This window comes from Bufo bufo, chromosome 2, assembly GCF_905171765.1.
Source record: "Bufo bufo chromosome 2, aBufBuf1.1, whole genome shotgun sequence".
NCBI lineage: Eukaryota > Metazoa > Chordata > Amphibia > Anura > Bufonidae > Bufo > Bufo bufo.
The window spans coordinates 198795313-198805153 of record NC_053390.1 but is presented as its reverse complement, the minus strand read 5'-3'; the positions used below and the strand labels follow the sequence as shown (position 1 = coordinate 198805153).

The window sequence follows — 9841 nt, the reverse complement described above, 5'->3', positions numbered from 1 at the left end:
AAAAGCAGTAGAATGCCTCCTCCATCGAGTTCCAAACAAATCGACATATTCCTTCAGTTGGTCACACGAGATCTTGACCAGCTGGGATATGTGAGACCTAAGTCCTTTAATCTATCGGTCACAGAGATGGAGGCATTAAGGTCATTGGAGAGGGATGACACGATTGTGATCAAGCCATCCGATAAGGGTGGCAATCTTGTCATCCTTGACTGCTTGATGTATAAAAACATGTGCCTGGATCTTCTTAAGGACAGAGAGGGGTATGAGATTTTACAGACTAACCCGACTGTATTGTACTGTGGGGAACTTAAAAATATCCTGAGCATGGGTGTACGAAATAAGGTCATTAGTGCCGTAGAATATGCCTTTTTACTACCGGCAAAACCATTAGTAGCTACATTCTATGGCCTCCCCAAAGTACATAAGGGCACCTCTCCCCTTAAAGGTCGTCCAATTGTTTCAGGCGTCAACTGCTTAACACACAACTGTGGTATTTATCTGGACCAGATTCTGAGGGAGTTCGTTGTGTCCCTCCCTACCTATACGAGGGACACGATGGACTTCCTCAATAAAATTAATACCTTGAATCTGGATCCAGTTTGTATACTTGGGAGTATCGACGTCGAAGCTCTCTATAGCTCCATACCACATGAGCAGGGACTCAGAGCGGTTGACCACTATCTTAGAACCAGGGGTACTCATTGTTTTCCGCACAATGCCTTTATTCATGAGCTCTTGAGGTTCACCCTTAATCACAACTTCTTTCTTTTTGATGCACGGTTCTACCACCAGCTCAGGGGGGCGGCGATGGGCAGCCCATGTGCCCCGTCTTACGCCAATCTCTTCCTGGGCTGGTGGGAGGACACTCACGTGTTTCCGGACCACGTCGTCTGGTGGGCTGACTACATTGAATTTTGGACCAGATATATAGACGATGTGTTTATTGTCTGGAAGGGTGATCCTCTCAGCTTCAGACGGTTCGTCGTGGATCTTAATGAGAACAGAGGTGGGTCTTAAGTTCACCTGTGAATGGGATTATGAGTCAATTACCTTCCTTGATGTAAGGGTCACTAAGGTGGGTGACAGTCTATCAACTAATATTTATCGGAAAAGCACGGCTACCAACTCCCTTCTTCATTGGAGCAGCTATCATCCCGCCCCTCTTAGACGGGTATACCCAAAGGTCAATACCTTAGGGTCAGGAGAAACTGCTCCAATAATTCCTCTTTTTTTCATGAGGCTGGTAGGCTTCAGGATAGATTCCTGGCAAGGGGTTACCCTAGAGGAGTACTCCGGGAGGCATTCCAGAGTGCATCTACCAGACCTCGGACTGAACTCTTAGTTCCAAGAAGGAGAACCGATGACGGCCCTCAACCGGCACGGATCATCGCTAATTTTGATTCCGCTAACCGTGAAACTAGGGAAGTCCTTCACAAATACTGGCCGATTTTGCACATGGACGCTGATCTCTCGGACATCATAAGCAAATACCCCTCGGTCTCCTATAGACGCGGTAGGAGCCTTAGGGACCGCTTGGTTCGGAGCCACTTTTCACCACCTCTGAAGAGTGGCTCCTGGCTTGACCGGAAACCCATGGGTGTTTTCAAATGTGGTCGATGCAAGGCCTGCCAATATGTTTTGACCACTAAATCAGTTACCTGCTCGGCCACTGGTCACTCGTTTCAGGTCCGGGATTTCATCAACTGCCTGTCCAAGGGGCTCGTCTACTTATGTCAGTGCCCATGTCCCATGGACTACGTGGGTAAAACGATACGGGAGTTTAGGAGAAGAATCTTAGAACATGTCAATGACGTCATCAAGAAGGAGCCTACACCGGTGGCCACTCATGTTAACGACTGCCATGGTGGCGATCCTTCCTGTCTTCGGTTCTCGGTCCTTGTAGTGGTACCCCCGTCCCCACGAGGGGGTGACCTGGACAGGCGTATTCTACAGAAGGAGAGTGAGTGGATTCACAGGTTCCGCTCCCAATCACCCCGTGGACTTAACGAGCGTCTGACCTTCGTGCTTTTTATAATTATCCACTTCCCCTGTATGCCCACCTACATCCATCTTTTATATACCCACTTTCATCCATGCCTATTTACACTGTAATTTTCCTGCTGCCTCGCTGTCCTGGCCTCGGTGCGGGACCTCGCCTGCTCCGCGGGTGTCCCTTTAGCACCTATGGCCTCAGTAAAAATAGTATGTTTTCCCTTGTTACGTAGCCTGGGTACGTAAAGTACCCGAATGTCACTTATTTGGGGTGTTCTTGTACCTCTTCACACCCCCTTGTGGGCGTCCTCGCCATCATCGAGGTAGCCCTACCTCTGCATCTAAGTAGTTGTACTGTATATATATATTCATTATCATTATTTTTTCTTGGCACATATGCTCCCCCTCGCCCCCCATTTTGCCCATTTTTCCTTTTTCTTTATTCTTCATTGTACGCCCATTACTTCCACCATTACCCTGTTTAGCAGTTACCCCATTTATGGAGATATGCGGTCTACATACTATACTTTTGGTCCGGCAGTGACATGGTGCGTCACTTCCGGGTTGATTTCCACGCTGGCACGCACATGGCACGCCACACACCGTACTTCCGGTCTGGCGGCAACACGACTGCGTCACCTCCGGCGTGCGTTCCACCCTGGCACGCATGTCATACGCCAGCTATACAGGGGATGGCCGTATCACACTCACCGGATATCCGTCCGGCCCATCATCTGGTTGGACGCACCTTAGCGTGCGTTCCACCCTGGAATGCACTAATCACGGCGGCTGCATTCTAGCCGCCCCGCCTCCTGGCTATCTGCTTCATCATATGTAATGGGCGTATAGGGTATTTAAAGGGCGGGGCAATACAACATGACCGCACCAGACCCTCTTCCTTACACCTACGGCGGCATCATGTAAGTACCAGTGCGCTATGTTTACTAGAGTTTCTATACGGCCTAGCCCCTGAGTCTAACTTCAGGCATACATGCATTTTAGGTATCACCTTGGCGGGTAGCCCTACATCTTATGAGCTACAAACCCTTCTATCGTATTCCTGGAGGGCTTATCAGGTATCTATATAGGATTCTCCTATTCTGGTTCTATTCGTTATTGGTTAGGATCATGTATGTATTTAGGGATCATTATGTTCACCTTGTGTTTTATAGAGCTAGGTGGATCCGGGGTGATTATTCTTTATGCCCCTGCATGAGCCTCTTCATTAATTATCCTTACGTTACCCTAATACCTTCGCCAATCACAGGTACTTACTATCATTGTATCTTCTTAGCGCTACGGATGTATTTCCTTCCTTTTTTTTTATATGTGCTTACCCAAGCCTTTGTTCTCTATATAGATTTGCAGTTTGCATCTAGGCGGTGGATTTCACTAACCATGCCGCCGAGTTGACCGTATGTAATCTGCCATTTGGCAACTACTTACCAATTCTGGGTCTGTTATTGCGTTATAAGTGTCTATCTATCCACGCATTTATCTACGCACGTATCATTGGACTGGGCCTGCCATCCCCATTGTCACGGGCCTCCCGTCCTTATTATACCTACCCCGTATAACCCCCTGATGATCCCACTGCTGTGGGTGAAACGCGTCGGGGTTGTAGGTCATCTATGGTTATTATATAATTGTGTTTATTTGTGCGTGTGTCTGTTTGTATATATATTTTTTATCCTCTTGGTGGACCCTGTACCTCCTGGCATATTGTCACGAGGGCAGTATACAGTGGACACCTCTCAAAATTTTTGACTGTGTGCTAGTAATCCGCTCTAGTTATCCGTTAGGGCACCACTCCTTACCTATCTCCCTCCACTGTTCACTTTAATAGGGACAGTCAGGAGTTTGAGATTAGGTACGTGGACAGGGCGTCCCCACCACCAGGAGACGTCCCTGGGCAGAGGACCAGTTTAGGGTATCAGTGCTAGGGATTTTTCTTCCCCACCACTTACCCAGTGCATCTGACTGTATCCTGGCCTCTCACCTCGGATTAAGGTGGGAGGGCTCATGCACCGGAACCTGGATCCTGCTGACCCTGATGGTCCTTGGCACAGGGGTCAGGAATAGGAGACAACCGGTTCCTCAGGGACTCAGACGAACCGGAGTCTCCAGCTGCCTAGTAACAGGTGAAAAGGAAAAGACCATATGCAGCAACTGGATCGGCAGGTAAGAACACCAGAAAACTCACTTACCTGACACTGCCACCATGACTGGAATCCGTGTATACGTACCAGAGCCCACACTCCAAACAGGGCACAACACAAACAACGCATACAGGAAACCAGCATACCAGTTACTGCCTGGAACCCCATGCAACAAGTTGCACGGCAGCCCCAGGCAGCGCTTCATACATTCTTATGGTTCCCCCCTTCCGGGAAACCATCCCCTCACGGCGGTACAACATACAACAAGGGAATATCTAGCAGACATGCTTGACTCAACATAAACAGACCAGACAGTCACAACACACTAGACATAAATACACCCCGGACAAAATCCACACCAAACAACAAAGGGTAGGATGGGAAGGAGACACTGGGAAGACACTGGGAAGACCTTGATGACCACAAGGGTGGCCCTCACTGGACAGATGGTAAAGCCAGGAGCAGTGAACCACCAGCACACACCAAGCCTGGAGGAACACTGAGCTACAAGCTTCCAGCAGAAGCTAAATAGCCCAAAGCGACTACACCCACACCAAGAACACGTATTAACCACAAGTTAACTAAACACAAGGAAGAAGCAACTGAAGGGGAATTGCACAACATCCCAAAACAGCAACATGTTGCCACCGGCAACAGCAAGCGTGGCACAGTGTCATGGCGTACACCATAGGCTGTGACACTTCCACCCCTCAAAACCCCCCCAAACAGAAAAGGGGAAGCTAGTGGAGCACAACAAACAACAGGGGGGGAGAAAAATAAAAGTTGCAGATTCAGCCCCAGTGCAAGGGAGTCTCTCCAAGAATGCCGCCAGCCCCTGGAGCAACACGCAAGAACCACGGCACCAGCCACCAAACAGCCAGGAGAGACCGCACTGAACGCTGCGTCCACCTCAGACACGGTTCACACCAAGTCGCTGCCAGCATGCATCCCCAACCAGCACACAGCCAGTACACCGAAGGAATGCAGCCAGCACACAACACCAGCAACAGAACCACTGAGAAATGGACGAGGAGAGACGCAAACACAAGTGACGGTTCACACCTACTGCAACCACTTTCACAGAGAACTGCACTGTTAACAGCGTCTCACCTTTCACCCTCCCTCCGGAGGATAAGCATGCGCGCCAGAAAATGGCAGGCGACACATGCTGGGCCCTCTTCCGAAGGTACCAAGCAAGAAGCCTTTGTTATCATACCGTCACGGAGGGGAGTGGGGGAAACTCCCCACCGTATAATGGAAACTGTTACAAGGCCAGACAACACTGAAAGGAGCAGGCCACAACCTACAGCCACCCTAATCCTGAACCTGATCTCCTGACTGCATGAACGAACTCTGAAAGTGGGAGGGCTCATGCACCGGAACCTGGATCCTGCTGACCCTGACAGTCCCTGGCATAGTGGTCAGGAATAGGAGACAACCGATTCCTCAGGGACTCAGATGAACCGGAGTCTCCAGCTGCCTAGTAATAGGTGAAAAGGAAAAGACCATATGCAGCAACTGGATCAGCAGGTAAGAACACCGGAAAACTCACTTACCTGCCGCTGCCACCACGACTGGAATCCGTGCATATGTACCGGAGCCCACACTCCAAACAGGGCACAACACAAACAACGCATACAGGAAACCAGCATACCAGTTACTGCCTGGAACCCCATGCAACCAGGTGCACGGCAGCCCTAGGCAGCGCTGCATACAGGCTTATGGTTCAAAAGTGAGCTACAGGCATCCAGCAGAAGCTAAATAGCCCAAAGTGACCACTCCCACACCAAGAACACACATTTACCCCAAGTTAACCAAACACTAGGAAGAAGCAACTGAGGGGGAATTGCACACACAAGCAAACGGCAACAGGTTGCCGCAGGCAACAGCATGCGTGGCAACTAAGTCATGGCTCACACAGCAAAACCCGTGACACTGCCACAACATGCCAAAACAGCAACACGTTACCACCGGCAACAGCAAGCATGGCACAGTGTCACGGCGTACACCATGGGCCGTAACAAGATCACACTGTAGTTATTTGGTTGTTGATTTCCATCTGTTATTGTGAGCTAAAACCCATAGTGAAGCCTCCACAGAGATCAGGTATAATGGAAGGATTTGGACCAGTTCTGTGTTTTTGACCCAAACCTGGTTTGGGCTCAAAATAGCTGATGGAAATAATTGACCAAATAACTGAAGTGTGAACTCAGACTTAGAAATGATTTTTGTGTACTATGAAGGTCATTTACTATGCTGAAATACTCCTAAATTAGCCACTTCGCCCGCTCACGCTAGGTCTAAAATTGTGGGCGTGGCTTGGAAGGGGACGGGCCAGCAGGCCCGTCTCATTCATCATTTTCAATGCTTGTTTCAGGCTGGATGCTCCGTAGTTATGGAGAGGCCTGCGTCTCTTCATAACTTTGGCGGAAATCAAGTAGTAAAGCTAGATAACTTGAATGACTCTACTGTAGTAGTGACTTCTACACATAACTTGGGAAGTGCTGTACTGTTACCACTTTTACAGAATATAAACCAAACATGTATTTCTACAATGAGTCTTGCACTGATTTGTTATTTTAGACCCCTTTTTACACTCATGAAACCAGTCTTTAGTGTTAAAACGAATGGACCACTTTTTGATCCCTTTTGGTTAGAACTCCAAGTAGGATGATCACAAGTGTTCTGGTGCTGGTCAAATCTGCTGGAGAAAAATTGTAGCAAATATTCAATTCAATTGCACTGTTGTCACGATCAATGTGTGGCGGGGGGGGGGGGGGGGGGGGGAGGTGATTCTCCACACTGAACACAGGAGGGAAGGGGAACAGTAACCGGGCCTGGAAACTAGGGAAGGAACAGGTCACCTCTTAAACAACCCCAATCCGGGCCCTAACTACCTATCAATATGAATATACCTTGAAGGTAGGAATATTCATATGCTGTATACCTAGGCCCTGATTTCCCTATAAGGCCCTGGAATAAGGTTAGGACCAGAGACAACCCATTCCTCCCAGATGGATGAATGGAAGTCTCTGTCTCAGGCCCAGATACAAACAACAAGGAAGATAAACACAAACAAACTCGACACTTAACTTCTGTAGAGATGGACGAGCAGGAACACCAGAGACGACCTCACACTAGCATAGCCAGACCCAAATGAAGCTATCTACCACATAGTCAGAAGGGTGGGGTCAGACTATAAAGGGTAGAAGTGATGATCACTGAGCAACAGATGAGAAAAGGGAAGTGGTCATTAACCCTATCAACACTGAATAAAGAGAAATCAAGGAGGCTGTTAGATTCCTCCATGCTCAGCCAGTCTCCTTGATCTTCTGATATCAGTCACCTGAGGGATCGTGACAGTACCCCCCCTTCTACATGGGACCTCCGGGCACCCAGGACCGACCTTATCAGGATGGACTCTGTGAAAGGTCTTCACCAGACGATTCGCTTTAACATTGACCACTGGAACCCACATCCTCTCCTCTGGTCCGTAACCCTTCCAGTGGACGAGATACTGGAGGGATCTACGGAGAACTCTGGAGTCCACAATTCTGCTTAGATCTGAAATTCTAAATTACCATCCACTATGACAGGAGCGGGAGGCAAGGAGGACGGCTCAACAGATTTGTCACATTTCTTCAACGGTTTATGAAATACGTTATGAATTTTCAAAGCCTGAGGAAGTTCAAGACGGAAGGCTACAGGGTTAACAATGGCAGTGATCTTATATGGACCAATAAATCTTTGGCCCAACTTCCAAGAAGGTACCTTAAGCCACACAGAATCACCCACTCTCAGGTCCGGACCATTCATACGTCTCCTGTCAGCCACATGCTTATACCTGTTGCCCATCTTTTTCAGGTTATTTTGAATTTTCCGCCAAATCGAAAACAAAGAAGAGGAAAATCGTTCCTCCTCAGGAATACTGGAAGTTTGAGAACCAGAAAATGTGCCAAACTGCGGATAGGATCCATATGCCCCAAAAAACAGCGACTTATCAGTGGACGCCTGTCTATGGTTATTAATGGAAAACTCAGCTAACAACAAGAATGAAGACCACTCCTCCTGGTTCTCCGAAACAAAACATCTCAAGTAAGTCTCCAGATCCTGTCTCCGTCTGTCCATTCGACTGAGGATGAAAAGGACAATTGTACCCCTAGTCAAGTACAGAAAGCTTTCCAGAATCTGGAAACAAACTGAGTCCCCCGATCAGACACCACATCAGAGGGAATGCCATGTAGTTTCACAATGTTATCTACAAACACCTGTGCGAGAGTTTTGGCATTAGGTAGAGCAGACAATGCCATAAAATGTGCCATTTTGCTAAACCGATCAACTACCACCAGGATCGCGCTTTTTCCCAAAGAATTCAGTAAATCCGTGATAAAGTCCATGGACAAATGCGTCCAAGGTCTGGACGGGATGGGTAACGGAAGAAGAGATCCAGAAGGCTGAGTATGTGTCACTTTAGCACGGGTACAGGTACAACAGGCTGGCACATAGTCCTCAACACACAGTTACGCTGCCCCGGCCACCATAACTTTACATTCTAACCAAGATCCTTAAATGCTGCCAAATGACCGCACCCCTTCCCCCCTCCAACCCCTTAGTATTAGATTAAAAACCACAGTTAAAATATGCTCTTTTTACTTAAAAAATAAAAAAATAGACATTTTAAGATAATGGGAGAAATGACATGTAAAAGCTCTGGTGTGTACATGCTTGAGTGCCTATGTGGCCTCCAGTATGTAGTCCACTCCATGAAAAAGCTAAAAATACGGGTGCAGGAGCATATAAGGAACATCAAAAAAGATCCTGAAACACATAGGGTGTCACTACATTTTAAAAATGTCCATAAAAAAGACCTGAGTGGACTTACCTTCATGGGAATTGAGCAGGTGAAGAGAAATTGGCGAGGAGGGATGCTGTAGCGAAAATAGTTCGCACTGAAGTAAGATGGATCTATGTACTGGATATGATCTGGCAGCAAGGTCTGAACACCGAGTTTGACTTGAAACCATGCCTTGTGGAATAGACATCAAGATTACGTTACGTAGTATTCTATTAGACAGGATAAATAGGCTTTTTGAATCAGATAGAAACAAAGACACCACGGGATATCGTGGAGGTTGGACCGCATAGTAAAAGTTTTTTATGAATGAATGCTATGTGGGCTGAAAGATTAGAGAGTTTTGAGATGTACAGTCATGGCCAAAAGTTTTGAGAATTACATAAATATTGGAAATTGGAAAAGTTGCTGCTTAAGTTTTTATAATAGCAATTTGCATATACTCCAGAATGTTATGTAGAGTGATCAGATGAATTGCATAGTCCTTCTTTGCCATGAAAATTAACTGAATCCCAAAAAAAACTTTCCACTGCATTTCATTGCTGTCATTAAAGGACCTGCTGAGATCATTTCAGTAATCGTCTTGTTAACTCAGGTGAGAATGTTGACGAGCACAAGGCTGGAGATCATTATGTTAGGCTGATTGGGTTACAATGGCAGACTTGACATGTTAAAAGGAGGATGATGCTTGAAAACATTGTTCTTCCATTGTTAACCACGGTGACCTGCAAAGAAACGCATGCAGCCATCATTGCGTTGAGTAAAAATGGCTTCACAGGCAAGGATATTGTGGCTACTAAGATTGCACCTCAATCAACAATTTATAGGATCATCAAGA

The 9841-nt window shown here is 47.2% G+C and overlaps 1 long non-coding RNA gene across 1 annotated transcript; it reads right to left on the bottom strand.

Annotated features, from left to right (window-relative positions):
- Window positions 1–4600: 4600 nt before the first annotated feature.
- Window positions 4601–5988, bottom strand: LOC120988516. Its single transcript, XR_005776140.1, has 3 exons — window positions 5893–5988; window positions 5704–5707; window positions 4601–4655 (listed from the first exon to the last, which is right to left on the bottom strand). It is a non-coding gene; the product is annotated as an uncharacterized LOC120988516 (long non-coding RNA).
- Between the last annotated feature and the right edge of the window lie 3853 nt (window positions 5989–9841).